The sequence below is a fragment of the Callorhinus ursinus genome, unplaced genomic scaffold, assembly GCF_003265705.2.
Source record: "Callorhinus ursinus isolate GAN/ISIS: 27379988/994484 unplaced genomic scaffold, GSC_fseal_2.0 scaffold2, whole genome shotgun sequence".
Taxonomy (NCBI): Eukaryota; Metazoa; Chordata; class Mammalia; order Carnivora; family Otariidae; genus Callorhinus; species Callorhinus ursinus.
The window spans coordinates 63,580,949-63,593,329 of NW_027397064.1; the positions used below are offsets into that span (position 1 = coordinate 63,580,949).

Genomic DNA, 12,381 nt, shown 5'->3' on the forward strand with positions numbered 1-12,381 from the left:
ACTTCGTTTTCTGTCACTTCTATGATTAAAAAAAAAAAAAAATCATTGTACATCAGGCCTTTACACCAGTACTAGAGGACAATTATTTACTGTAAGACGGTAGGCAAAACGCCAGTATCAGAAAAACCACTTTCCATTCGCCTCTTCTTCCGAGTCACCTGAAGCACATCATTGAACTTCTTTGTACCTCAGTTTCCATAGGGGTTAAATGATGGAGTGGAATTAGATCATCATGTTGTGTCGTAGACCTAAAATTCTCTTATTTCCCTGCTCTATTCTCAGTGTGATGCATTAGTAGATAAGTTTCCTAGCTAAGAGCAGCACATTAATAGTATTTTTAAATGATGCATGGCTTCTCTATTTCTGTTGCCTCGGGAATTATACATCTTAGCCCACATCCCGCATCAAACCACAATTTTGTATATAATTAAACAATATAATATCACCTCATATTAATAATGTCATATCACTGTACTCAGGATCAGAATATAGGGATGGTTTTATTATTTCTAGCTTTTAAGAACACAACTTGCATTGCACACACTTGAGATAATTGAAAGAAAATTAGATGGAGAATATGCTGTTTTTAATTTGCTGTTTAAACGTATCCTCCAGATATCTAGGAGTGAGTGTAACAAAGCTTATTTAAAAGCAGAGTGATCTCCTTGCCCCATTCTGAGAAATTGCTTTCAAAGTCTAAAAAAAGATTCATCGTTTACAAAATTTGAATGCTGAAATTCCTATCGTTTTAGTATCAACAATGGCAGTAATTAATGAACACATTTGACAGTTATCTGCACACCATCATCGAGAGGTAACCCGATTTTCTTATTACTTTCATGAAAATACCTGAACTGAGATGCATTAAGCACAACCAGTTTAACCCACCCCCTTCCGAATTTGATAAATCGAGATTTAAAATGCCGTTGTTTCACTTGCAAAAAGATGTTTTAGGAGCATAAACCCTCTTTACCACTCTTAACAGTTATCCTACAAACCAGCTCACACCTCCAGCTATTACTCCTAGTACACATACACATATTCCCCTATACTCACCACAATGAGTTAAAGGTAGACAAAAGCTTTCTCGGCGGCAGCCTTTGAGTCATTACTTTGCTTTACCATTCCCTTCATTTTAGGTGTCATGGCACAGTACTTTACAGACAGCCATGCACTCTAGCTTTGTTGCAAACACCGAGAGCGGTGTCTTGCACTTGCTGGAAAATTTAGCTTTTATGCTGCTGGTCATTCTTCCCACAAAAACAACACGACCAGTTTCCGAGCTATTCTTAACTCTCCTTCCAAAACATTTCAGAAGAGAAAGACCAGATTTCATGATTCGCATGCAAACTCCCAGCCTGCCTGCCTGCCTACTGTTGCCAGTACTTCTTACTCTTGCTGGAGATGACATTCAGCCAGCTCCCCAGCCCCGACGCTTCGTTATGTAAGGCTGTCTAGGTCAAGTGTAGGAGACCCACTGCTGGCCTGCGAAAACTCATGGAACTCTTCCTTCAGATTAACACTTCAGGGACTATGGAAGCTGGAGGAAGCTGAGCTTTTACTACATCTTTTGGGGGTAAATATTTTTGCATGATTCAGTGGTTTATATGCTCTAGTCTTGGCAGATGCCCGTCAGCCATGCTGAGAGGGACAGAGAGAAATTACTAAGGGAGTCCAGTTTTGTCAGCATGCTTGAACAAGCATAGGAAGCCTGGTGGCAATCCTAGTTTTAAGACACTTAAGGAGTAAATGAATCATAAATTAGAATTTGCTTATCAAGCATCTTCTCTAGCCCTCGAGGAATGAATGTTGCTTTGGCTTTTTAAACTCTGAATACAATCCGTTTGCTGGGAGGTTTTGCAGGAGAGCACTATTAGCTCTCAGAGATTTACTGCAGTTCTTGGCTGTTCTCTTGCCCTTGTCTGATGGCAAATTTGCTTTCCTTGTCCATAAGCTCGATGTGTGCCCGTATTTGTCTTCTGTTGTGATTGTTTGTGACAATATGAGAACGAAGCCTGCATAACCTGGCAGTTATGTGACTTCAACAAATAATAAATCGTGCCGACTTCGTTCTAAGGTGAATCCTGCAGTAAAAGCGCCATTTGATACTAGCACTGAATGATGTTGGGTTAACTGCTCTGGTTCAAACTGTGCTGTGTTCAGGGGCCTTGGAGGCATGATCCCAGATTTGACATGAACAGTTATTCACTCTGTGAGTAAAATTAGAAACAGTATAGCACTGATTCTGTTTTAGACTCTCACACCGTGTCCCGGTCCGGGAATTAGTTAAAAGAGCAGGCTCTTACTGAATGCGCAGAAAAGCCTGGAGGAGTAGCAGTCTAAGATTGCAGCAACGAATGATACTGGCAAGGAGTTTTAGTAACATTTAACCAGAGATCCTGGTACAACAGATGGCGCCTAATTTAAAAGATAGGTGGATATTTAAAAAGTTCAAGACAGAAGCAGCACATTTGAGAGGGCTTGGCTTCCTGTGTGCCCTCGGCCAGAGACGTTCAGTGCTTTGGACAGGATGTCGTGAGTTAGGGAAAAAAAGGTTGTGTAAGGAGTCTCATCATGTTTAAGAGGTAAATGGGAGGCTGAGTATTCAGTGACCATAAGTGAGGACCGGCGTGGGGCAATTAATGATAGCACACTCACTCACTAAGCAAACAGGTAGTTTTTAAGTATCTGCAATTTCTTGCATTATTTTTTATTAAATTACAGGAATGAAAAATGAATGTCGCCGGAATGAATTTCCTTTTGGGTACCTTTCACTCTGTTAATCATGACTAACAACAGTAGCACATTGATTATTTATGATGGGAATATATTGCTTATCATTTTATGCTATATTTAATTGATTAAACATGTACACGTTTTCCCAAATAATTTGAAGAGACAGTTATGATTCCTCAGGGCCCGATTTTATATTACTGATGTCAATAGGCATTGTCCCCATAGACCTAGCTTGGCATAAGAGCCCCAGCAGACCAGGTTTTACTCAGTTTGGCCTTCAGAATATTCCTCATACACATAATGTGAAAAACAATGCATGCCTATTTAGTCGTACTTACAATCTTTAGTTCATATATCTTTACAATAACACTGCCAGTACTCAATGTCTATAAATGATTTTTGTTTCAAAATCGATTTTTAATAGGGAGTCTTTTCTCTGTTAATGGAGCTTAAATAGTTATATTCATTGGTTCATTTCTAAAGTAAAAGATATGAGTTAAATGAGGTCTAAAGTTAGTTTTGGTTCTGCCATTTCTGGATGATTTTTCCTCTAAGTGTGAAGTAGCATTAGTAATTAATCTATGCCAAAGTGAGATTACATTTTTTTGGTGAGATTATATTATTAAGTGCCTTACAATACTAAACCAGCATTGACTGAGTAGCTACCAAATGCTAGGCCAGTGGTTCTCAAAGGGTGGCCTCCTGAGTAGCCACAGCACCATCTGAAAGCTTGTTAGGCATGCAGATTCTCAGGGGGTGGGGGGCAACTTATCTCTTAACAAGCCCTCCAGGTGGCCGTGAAGCATGCTAAAGTTTGAGAACTAGGCTGGGTAGAACTTTGGTTAAATATCATGAAAATCGTTTTTACTACATACAGTCAAATGTATGTTACATAATTGAATTCTCTATTTTTCTGGTGGCCCAAACGTCTCAATGTAAGTAGTACTATGTTTTAAGGATTTATGCTAGTGTTTAGTACATCTGCAGCCTAAATTTGTCCATAAGAAGCTTTATTTTCCAGCAGTTCCATTTTTAGCTTTTAGAAGTCACATACATAGTATGGTGGGGAAACAGTGAAGGACTTAGCCCTTCCAACTCTTCAGGAAGCAAGGAGTTCTTGCTCACTGTGTGACTTGGCCCCCATCACTGACCCTCTCCGATGTTCGGTTTCTCAGTTGTAAAATGCTAGGTTGGCCTATGTTAGGGTTTCTCAGCTCGGCACAATTGACATTTGCGGCCAGATGGTCTTTGTTGTGGGGTCTGCTCTGTACATCACATAATGAGCAACATCCCTGCCCTCTACCCACAAGATGCGACTAGCCACCCTCAGTTGTGACAACCAAAAATATTTCTAGACATTAAGACATCTTCCCCGAGGGCAAAATTGCCCCTCCCACCTCCTCATTCTCACCCCATCCACTCCCCATGTTTCCAAATCTGAGAATCACTGGCCTAGTTTAACTCCCCTTTGTAAAATTCTAGTATACTAAATAGCACAACAGATATATTATTTCTCCTTTTGGAAGCATGCAGGTTCAAACTTAATAGAATAAATAGATGTACGTCTCTGTTGTGTAAGCCATGTATAAGCTGAGGCCTCTTCGCCCCCTTGAAGATCTAGGTGTAATTTGCTCAAGTACCAATTCCATAGTCTGTCAAAGTCCAAAACACTTCTTCGGCTTCTCCGGGACTTAAAATCTCGTCTCACCCTCCGTGTCCTGGAGTCCTGGTTCTATGTATGCTACCTCATCACTCTTAAAAAGTGACCTAGATTCTAGCTGTCACGAGTTTCCACCAGAGATTTTTCTATACCAATCATCTTTGGGGCTAATAGATTTCACTAAGGATATGAGCTCTTCCCCTCATTTTTCCTCTCTCTCCCATCTCTGCTCCTCACCCGCTTCTTGCAGGATGTTCTGAGAGCTCCAAATTCTCCTTCTGGTGTACACAGCAGACCAGCTTTCCATGGCTTTTATATCCAGATGTAAATGCCCAGACCCATCAAAGAGCTTAGAAGATCAAGGGTCTCCAGTTTAGAACCATCTTCCTTTCATGGAAGGCAGTTGGGGTTATATTATATAATCATAAAATCATAAAGTCATGGGACTGGAACAGGTATCTAACGTAAGTTCATTTATCTGTCTTTAGAAGTCATACTAAATAATAGCTCTTGGCCCTTAAGATTACACATTTGCCTGCTGGTATCTCAGAATTTTAATGATATCTGCCCATGAATTGTTACCTCAAACAGTTCAGCAATTCAGTCCAGACATTTTCTGGAACTGATATGCATGGTAAAAATAGATAAGCCACACACCACTCACACACACATGCACGCACGCATATTTTTTCCCAAGTGTTAGAAATTCTTTTTAGGACAATGTACTACAAACTCAAATTGTACCCTAAGATATTTGTGAATTAAGGGACTTAATCTAAAATGTGGATATAAAAGGGACTTAATCTAAAACGTGGATATAAAAGAAAATGTGTTGGACAGCTATATCTTGATTAATCAAAAATAACAGCTTATATTTGAATGATTATATCTGCATTTCCAAGTAATTTTATAGACATGATCCTTTCGGAGACCCACAGCAACCCTAAACAATAGGTCCCATTACTATTATCATTTTACAGACAAGAAAATAAAACTGAAGATCTTCAGATGCCAAATCTACTTCTCTTCCCACTATTCCATAGGCAAGACTCAATAGTGTATGTAGTTTGAACACAATGGAGAGTATAATTCCTAAGTGTTTTTTGATAAAGACTTATTTCAAGAGTCTTTCTGCTCTAAAGTCATTCAGAGAGAATAAGGGTTGATATGTGTTACCAATTCTTTGTTTTAGTTGCTAGGATTCAGACATTTTCCCTGACTTATTTGTATAATATGTTTAATTAATTGTACTTTATATGTATTACTAAGTACTTAACGGAACAATTTCAACATGCCATTTATTATACTAGTTACAGTAACATGTATTATGTCACTTAATGCTCTCAAAATGTCCAAGAGGATGGGATTATGACCCCTCTTAAGAGATGACCCTGGGGGCACCTGGGTGGCTCAGTTGATTAAGCGTCTGCCTTCGGCTCAGGTCATGGTCCCAGGGTCCTGGGATCAAGGCCTGCATCGGGCTCCTGGTTCAGCGGGGAGCCTCCTTGTCCTCTCCCCCTGCTTGTGCTCTCTCTCTCTCTCTCTCTCTCTTTCTGTATCTCTCTGTCTCAAATGAATAAATAAAACCCTAAAAAAAAAAAAAAACCTTGTTTAAGAAAAAAAAGAGAGATGACCCTGAATTCAATTTAACCTAAACTTGAGCTTTAGCAGAGTTACTGCACTGACCCAGCCGTCAGCTCTGTCTCCACCAGCCAAAGTGGAGCCATAGCCACAGACCATCTCTTTCCACTGCTATGCCCAGTACAAGGCACAGTGCCGAGCATATGCTAAGTCTTAGTGAATACTTGTTGAATGGATGTTGAATAATTATAATTGCTACCTAGCTCCTTTATATTTTGTGCTTTCATAACATCATTCACCCCCGTCAATTAAATAGCAACTTGCAAATGAGATCCAGAGTTAAAAATCAAATTCCCAAAGGAAGAGGTAGGTTCACTTAAGGCTACAATACACTTGGAGCTCTTTGCAACTCAATCATTCATGCTACTCTCTTTATTTACCTTAAGAAAAAAATCTTTTGGGTTTGATATAGAGACTTTCTCAGACTTACAAAGTGAAAAATTGCTTCCAACCTCAAGTAGGAAGTCTTGCTTTAAAATACTAGTTTCCCAACCCCAGAATCACACAGTCACTTCCAGCTTTATTTGATCTTAAAGTAAATAGCCATGAAGAACTTGAAAGATCTTGTATTCCATTTTGTTATTAGTGAAGTAAAGTTGACATACCATATTATATTAGTTTCAGGTGTGCAACATATTGATTTGACAATTCTGTTCAATACTAAATCCTCACCACACCGTAAGTGTAGTCACCACCTGTCACCCACCGTACATATTCCATTTTAGAATACTCAGAAAAAAATGTGTTCAATAACAGCAGACAATTTAAACATGTATTAAATACAATAAATTCCAAATGAGCTGACGGTATATGTAAATTCCATTTTTTTTTTTTTGAAGCTGTGACTCAACTCAATATTACAGTCTTCTATTGAGAGTGGAGGTGCTCAACCTACATCCTACCTCAGGACAGTTAGGGGTGCAAGTTGTTGTCAGTCCATGTCTTTCCATACCACTGGTTAGCTTTGTGATGATGGGCAAATTATTGAAACTCTGAAAATCTGTTTCTTCAGCTCCCAAGTGAGAATCATCCTATCTCCTGTCAAGAATTTAGAAAAGATAGTGTATATCAAGTAGTATCTTTCACATACTAAAAGTGTTCAGAATATAATAGTTTATAATAATATTTGGCATCATATGCTCCCAAATATATCAGGCTATCTCAGGGAGTCCTCCCTTTTTTGAGCAACTAGACATTGATATTATATAGGCTCTGGGACTCTAAGTGGCTGGATTCAATGACTGATGTTCAAAGCACTGATGAGTCAGGATCTGGTGAAGAGACAGGAAGAGGCTAGCCATGAAGGAACAGTTACCTACTCTTATGCTGCCCCTAAAGATACTTTTAAAAATGCAGTATCCTAAGGGAACTAGTCAACCATATGTCCAGCATTTTTATTCTTTTTTTTTTTTTGGTCACCCCCTGTTCTTAAAAATCATATTATTGAGGTAAATAATCCCTTGAGAGATTTGAAAAGCCTAGGAAATGTAGACATTTTTTCTTCAGAGCAGAAGGAACAACTATTAAGAGGAAAACTATGTATCGCTGGAAGAGAACTTTAGAATTATGCTGATTTAATTTATCTTGAGAAACAATTTGGAACTAAAGATAAAGACAAACACATTTCTACCAAATTAAGGTAAAATCTTTGACAACTGAGAGCCTAAATTAAGTAATGCCTCCAATTTTTTTTTCTAATTCCAATATTCTGTGTAAATGGGATTAACTCTGGAATGTGGCCAGCCATGTATCAATCAATTCCAAGATGATTAGATTTACTAGACCTGTTTCATGTAGCCATTGCTAATTAAAGAAAAATAAGTGACTCTTAATGTTGCCTTTTAAATCATTTATCCTAAAATGCATCATTAGTCACATAGGTCTCCATAATCTGAAATTTGTTAAATAAGCTGATTTGTGAAAAATTAATTTGGTTTTTCTAAATGAAATTATAGTTCTCTGATAAAGTGACATTATTTTTTATGTCCAGTAAGTGAAACAAAGAAATAGTATATTTAAAAGAGTTATCAGTGTTCTGTTGGGATTCTCTCATTTTGGGATGCAAAGAAAAATAGAACAGGTAGCAATCTTCTATATGAAATTTCCTAAAGATATTATTGTGATTATCTAATATTGGGAGAGGGGAACGTGGCAGTAATAGTAAGAGTGTTTTGGTTTCAAATGTACAGTTTCTAGTGAAAATGTTAAAGAAAACTGTATATCAATGGCACAACCAGGACATCACAAAGAAATGTTTTGGTCTCCAGATTAACTAAACGTGTCCTGACAATGAGCCAACCCCCCCCCCTCCGCCACACACACACACACACACCTTGTCTAAAGTGGTTTTAGGAGCAAATAAGCCAGTTATGAGGACACCACTAATATTGTCAGTAGCCTTAGAGCAAATAGATGACTCCCTCAAACTGGTGGAAACAAAAGGAGAATGTTCAGTTTTGGCTTCTCAACATCATCCTCTCCTGGTCTCCTTGTGCACATGGTTCCATCTTTCCTTCTGCAGCAGGTGTTCTGGGACCTGTGTGATCTGGCATCTGCCCAGCCCTCCAAACTCTAGTCATTTCCACAGACCCAACCTCACATCTGTCTGTACACCATATCTCCTCTTCTTAGAACGTACCTTCTCTTTCTTCCCCACATGTCTCTGTGCTTTTGCTCATAAACTCCTATGGGAAACTCCCAGGTGAAGTCAAGACTTGGCCTAGATATCACTTTCCAGTTAACAAAGAAAAAAGCTTGATAATTCCTGATGATGGCAAAGGTGTGGGAAACAGGTCTCTTCTGCTGTTGCTGGAATGTAAACATGCCTTTGGAGGGAAGCCTAGCAATATCTACCAAATTTAAAAGGCCCATGCCCTTCCACTAAGCCGAGCCATTTCTTGAGATGATGTCCCACAGATAACCTGTGCAAGTGGGGAAAATATTTGGAAAGTGATGTTGACACCAGCATTGTTTGAAATAACAGCAAAGCAAAACAAACGAAACCAAAAAACTGGAAGTAAGTAACCTAAATGCTTATCATTTGAAGTCTAATTAAATAGATTTTTGATGTATCCATCTATATGCATGCCAAAATACTCTTTACATTATAACATATGTTACATAATAACAAGAGAAAAAAATGGAGATACTGTTATGTGTAACGTATGTAACATACATTACATAGTAACAAGGGAAAAATTTGAGATAAATTATGTAAATCAAACAAGGTGTACATCAACAGATAGCATAATGTCATTTCTGGAAAAAAAAGATATAAAACATACATTTCAGATGCTTTGATAAACACAAGAAATTTCAGGCAAGATTCAAAAGAAATCGTTAACAGTGATTGCCTATTCAGAATGGCCCTAGGGGAAGAGGAATAGGAAAGTTAATTTTGACTTTTAAAACCAAACAGGTCAAGTGATATGCAAAATGTTACTTGAGGAGTAGGTTAGGAGTTTTCTTGGTAGAAGAGGGGAGGGGTACCTGTCTCCAGTAGACCTGACAAGCATGCCTTCCAAAGGTGAGTGGGCATGCTTAGGGGACAGTGAGAAGGGCAGTGGCTGATTCATATGGCATGAATGCAGAGGGAAGAGGGCGGGCTTAGGAGCTGAACCTCTGTGATGGTCATTGCCACCAGTACCCTCTACAGCAGTGATTCTCAAACTTTAATGTGTACAGAGATCACCTGGGAGTCTTGTTAAACTGCAAATTCTGCAGAAGTAAAGCCCCAAATTCTGCATTGCTACAAGCTCCCAAGAGATGCACACGCAGCGAGCCCACTGCCACACTTTGAGAAGCAGGGCTTCAAAACTTAAGAATATCACATGTTGGTGTGGTTTGTGTCTTCACAAATATGAAGCAGAGCCAGAATGCACTTGTTTTTAGAAAATGAGCTGAGAAAAAGGGTCCTCATCAAGCTTGAGGTTTGCAACCTGAGGCTTGGCCAGAGCGAACTTATTGTCAAATGCTCATGACCAGCAGCAGTTCTGCTTTCTGAGACTCTCCATGTTTAACAAATGTAGACTTCTGGAAACTCAAGCGTTGCCAGATTGAGGCAAGTGTCTCCACTCCACTCCTCATCTGTTTAGTTTATTTGTTGACTTGGTGAGAGTAGTTCCAAACATAGCTCCACTCTTTCACATTCTGTGGACGATTGTAGAATCTAAAACAAGGAGAGGGAAGAATCACCATCTGCCACCCTCCCATCCTGCCACGTGACACCCCCAACACGTTTGACAGAAATCCAGACTGTAGATCTACCATACCCCTAAAACTCTCTTCGGCTGGTCGCATGTAGAAATACCTCTCCTCCATCACAGTCCGTGTGAGCATGGATGATGTAATCTGGCTCAGTGAGGAGTGGATGTGTCATCTCCCCTTTGTTTGCCTTTGAACTTGGGTCCCAGAGACTTACCATCTTGATTTTAAATAATGTGATATTGCAGAGAGTTTTATATGAAACAAGACAATATGAACTTAGGCTACGATTGGGTACTTGGAAGACCGAGTGTTGGTTTCAAAACCACACTTAATCATCCCCTTACCTGGAGACCCTCCTAAGTGTGACCTTAGCCAAGTTACTCAACTATTCTGAGGCTCAGTTTCCTCTTCTAAAAAATCATGATAATGATAATGGTATCTACTTCATTAGATTGTCATGAAGTTTTAAAGTCCTGGCATATTTAATTATTATTCCTCTTGAATCATTATTAGAAGTGATTTGAATAGCAATTACATTTCTGCATACCTACCACATACTAGAGATCCATACTATGAGATACATAGTTTTTTCCCCCTTTCCCGGCAGCCCTTCATATCTGATAGAACTTATAAATCATCTGCCTGATGCTTACAAAGGAATGGAAATTTTAACCAGGACAGTGGGAATGAAGGGACTCTACACAGAGTAGGTTCAAGAGAGCCAAAATTGGATGATGAGGCAGCCAGGGACATGCAACAGTGGGGAGGTCCGAAGATGCGCATGCGGAGGGCGAGAGCTGCCGTTGCAGAAGAGGGGCTGCCCCAGCAGGAGATGCAGAGTGCCAGGCCCAGGAAGGGAGCGGAGGCACCATGGGTGGGTCAGGGGACAGACCTCCAGCCCCCAACAGCTGCTCTCCATAGTTAGACATAATCTGGAAGCCCTTGTCTTCTGGGTTCTTTTGGGTTGAGCCCAAAGCAGCCATGAGTAGGAACTAGAGGATCTTCCCCACCACACCCCACCTTCTAGCCTAAGTGGCTGCCTTCTTCTCCGGTAAACCTCCTGCTGGGGTCTTCCAGAACTTTCCGCTCTCACTAGCATCGGGTGCCACTGTTTCCTTCTCTTATCCATTAAGACCCAGGTGTGGCACGGAGTCTCTCCATTGCTAGTTTCCGAGTGCTTTGTCAACCAACTAAACTGCATAGTAAAATGTTCCTCCATTAAATTATCTTCATTGAACAGCTTCTGAGTGTAGCATGTATTTCCTGCCAGGATCCTGACTAAATCAGAGCTACAGAATTTTAAAGCAATAGAGGTTTCATGGAAAGATAACTCTTTTGTGATGCCCTAGAGAGGAGACTCCGGGCTGATGAAGATGTGGATAAAGGTACTGCTGCCCTGTGGGACAGCAACTACCCTGTGAAGTAGGGCAAGTGAACTCTGAGTTTCATCACTGCTAAAGTTAGGGAAAAATTCACATTCTGTATTTGCTTAGTTTCAGAAACAGTAAGAGGGGGATGGCCGTGTAAATGATCACATCCCATATATGTTAATTAAAGAGGTGCAGACCCAGAAGGAGCCCTTTCCTGCCTCTTCAGCCTGCTGTTCCCCACAGAGAGGTAGAACAGGTTACTTTGATGTAATGATAACAACCAGGATGTAAAAGACTTTCAAAGAGACTGTGTGGAACACGGAAACAAGTCTATCAGCCTCTGAACTTCCTTATTTTTCAAGGGTCATGGAAAATATTGAAGTGGTTCTGTCATTGTAGAATGTCATTGTAGTAACCCCTAGCAAGTAGACAAGTCTGTCTGTTATCTGACTATAGACGAGTGGGTACAGGAGACTGTGTGTAGCATGGGGGTGCCGCTGCCCAGCGCCCATCTCACACCTGAGCCCCAGGTGATCCAGGTGTGGCTAAGACATCCCATTGCTCAGAGAGCCAACGTGAATAGGGGCCATCCTGAAATAGCAACTCAGTTTATGAGCTGCAAAATTTCCAAGGAAATCTAGCAGGACTAGACTAAATGTGGTGATCTTTTGGCTCTATGCACCTTCTACCCCAGTCGCTTACCAATATCTTCTAAAGAGTTTGAAGCTCTGAAGCGGGCCCTGCCTGACCTTTGCGCATTATTTGGAA

At 40.1% G+C, this 12,381-nt stretch overlaps 1 protein-coding gene across 1 annotated transcript in view; it reads left to right on the top strand.

Annotated features, from left to right (window-relative positions):
* The first annotated feature begins 1,061 nt into the window (after positions 1 to 1,061).
* Positions 1,062 to 12,381, top strand: part of LOC112809530 (sodium channel protein type 1 subunit alpha) — a 143,924-nt gene continuing 132,604 nt past the window's right edge. The window contains exon 1 of the mRNA XM_073882996.1: positions 1,062 to 1,576. The gene's annotated coding sequence lies outside the window, so the exon portion shown is untranslated. The remainder of the gene's footprint in view (positions 1,577 to 12,381) is intronic.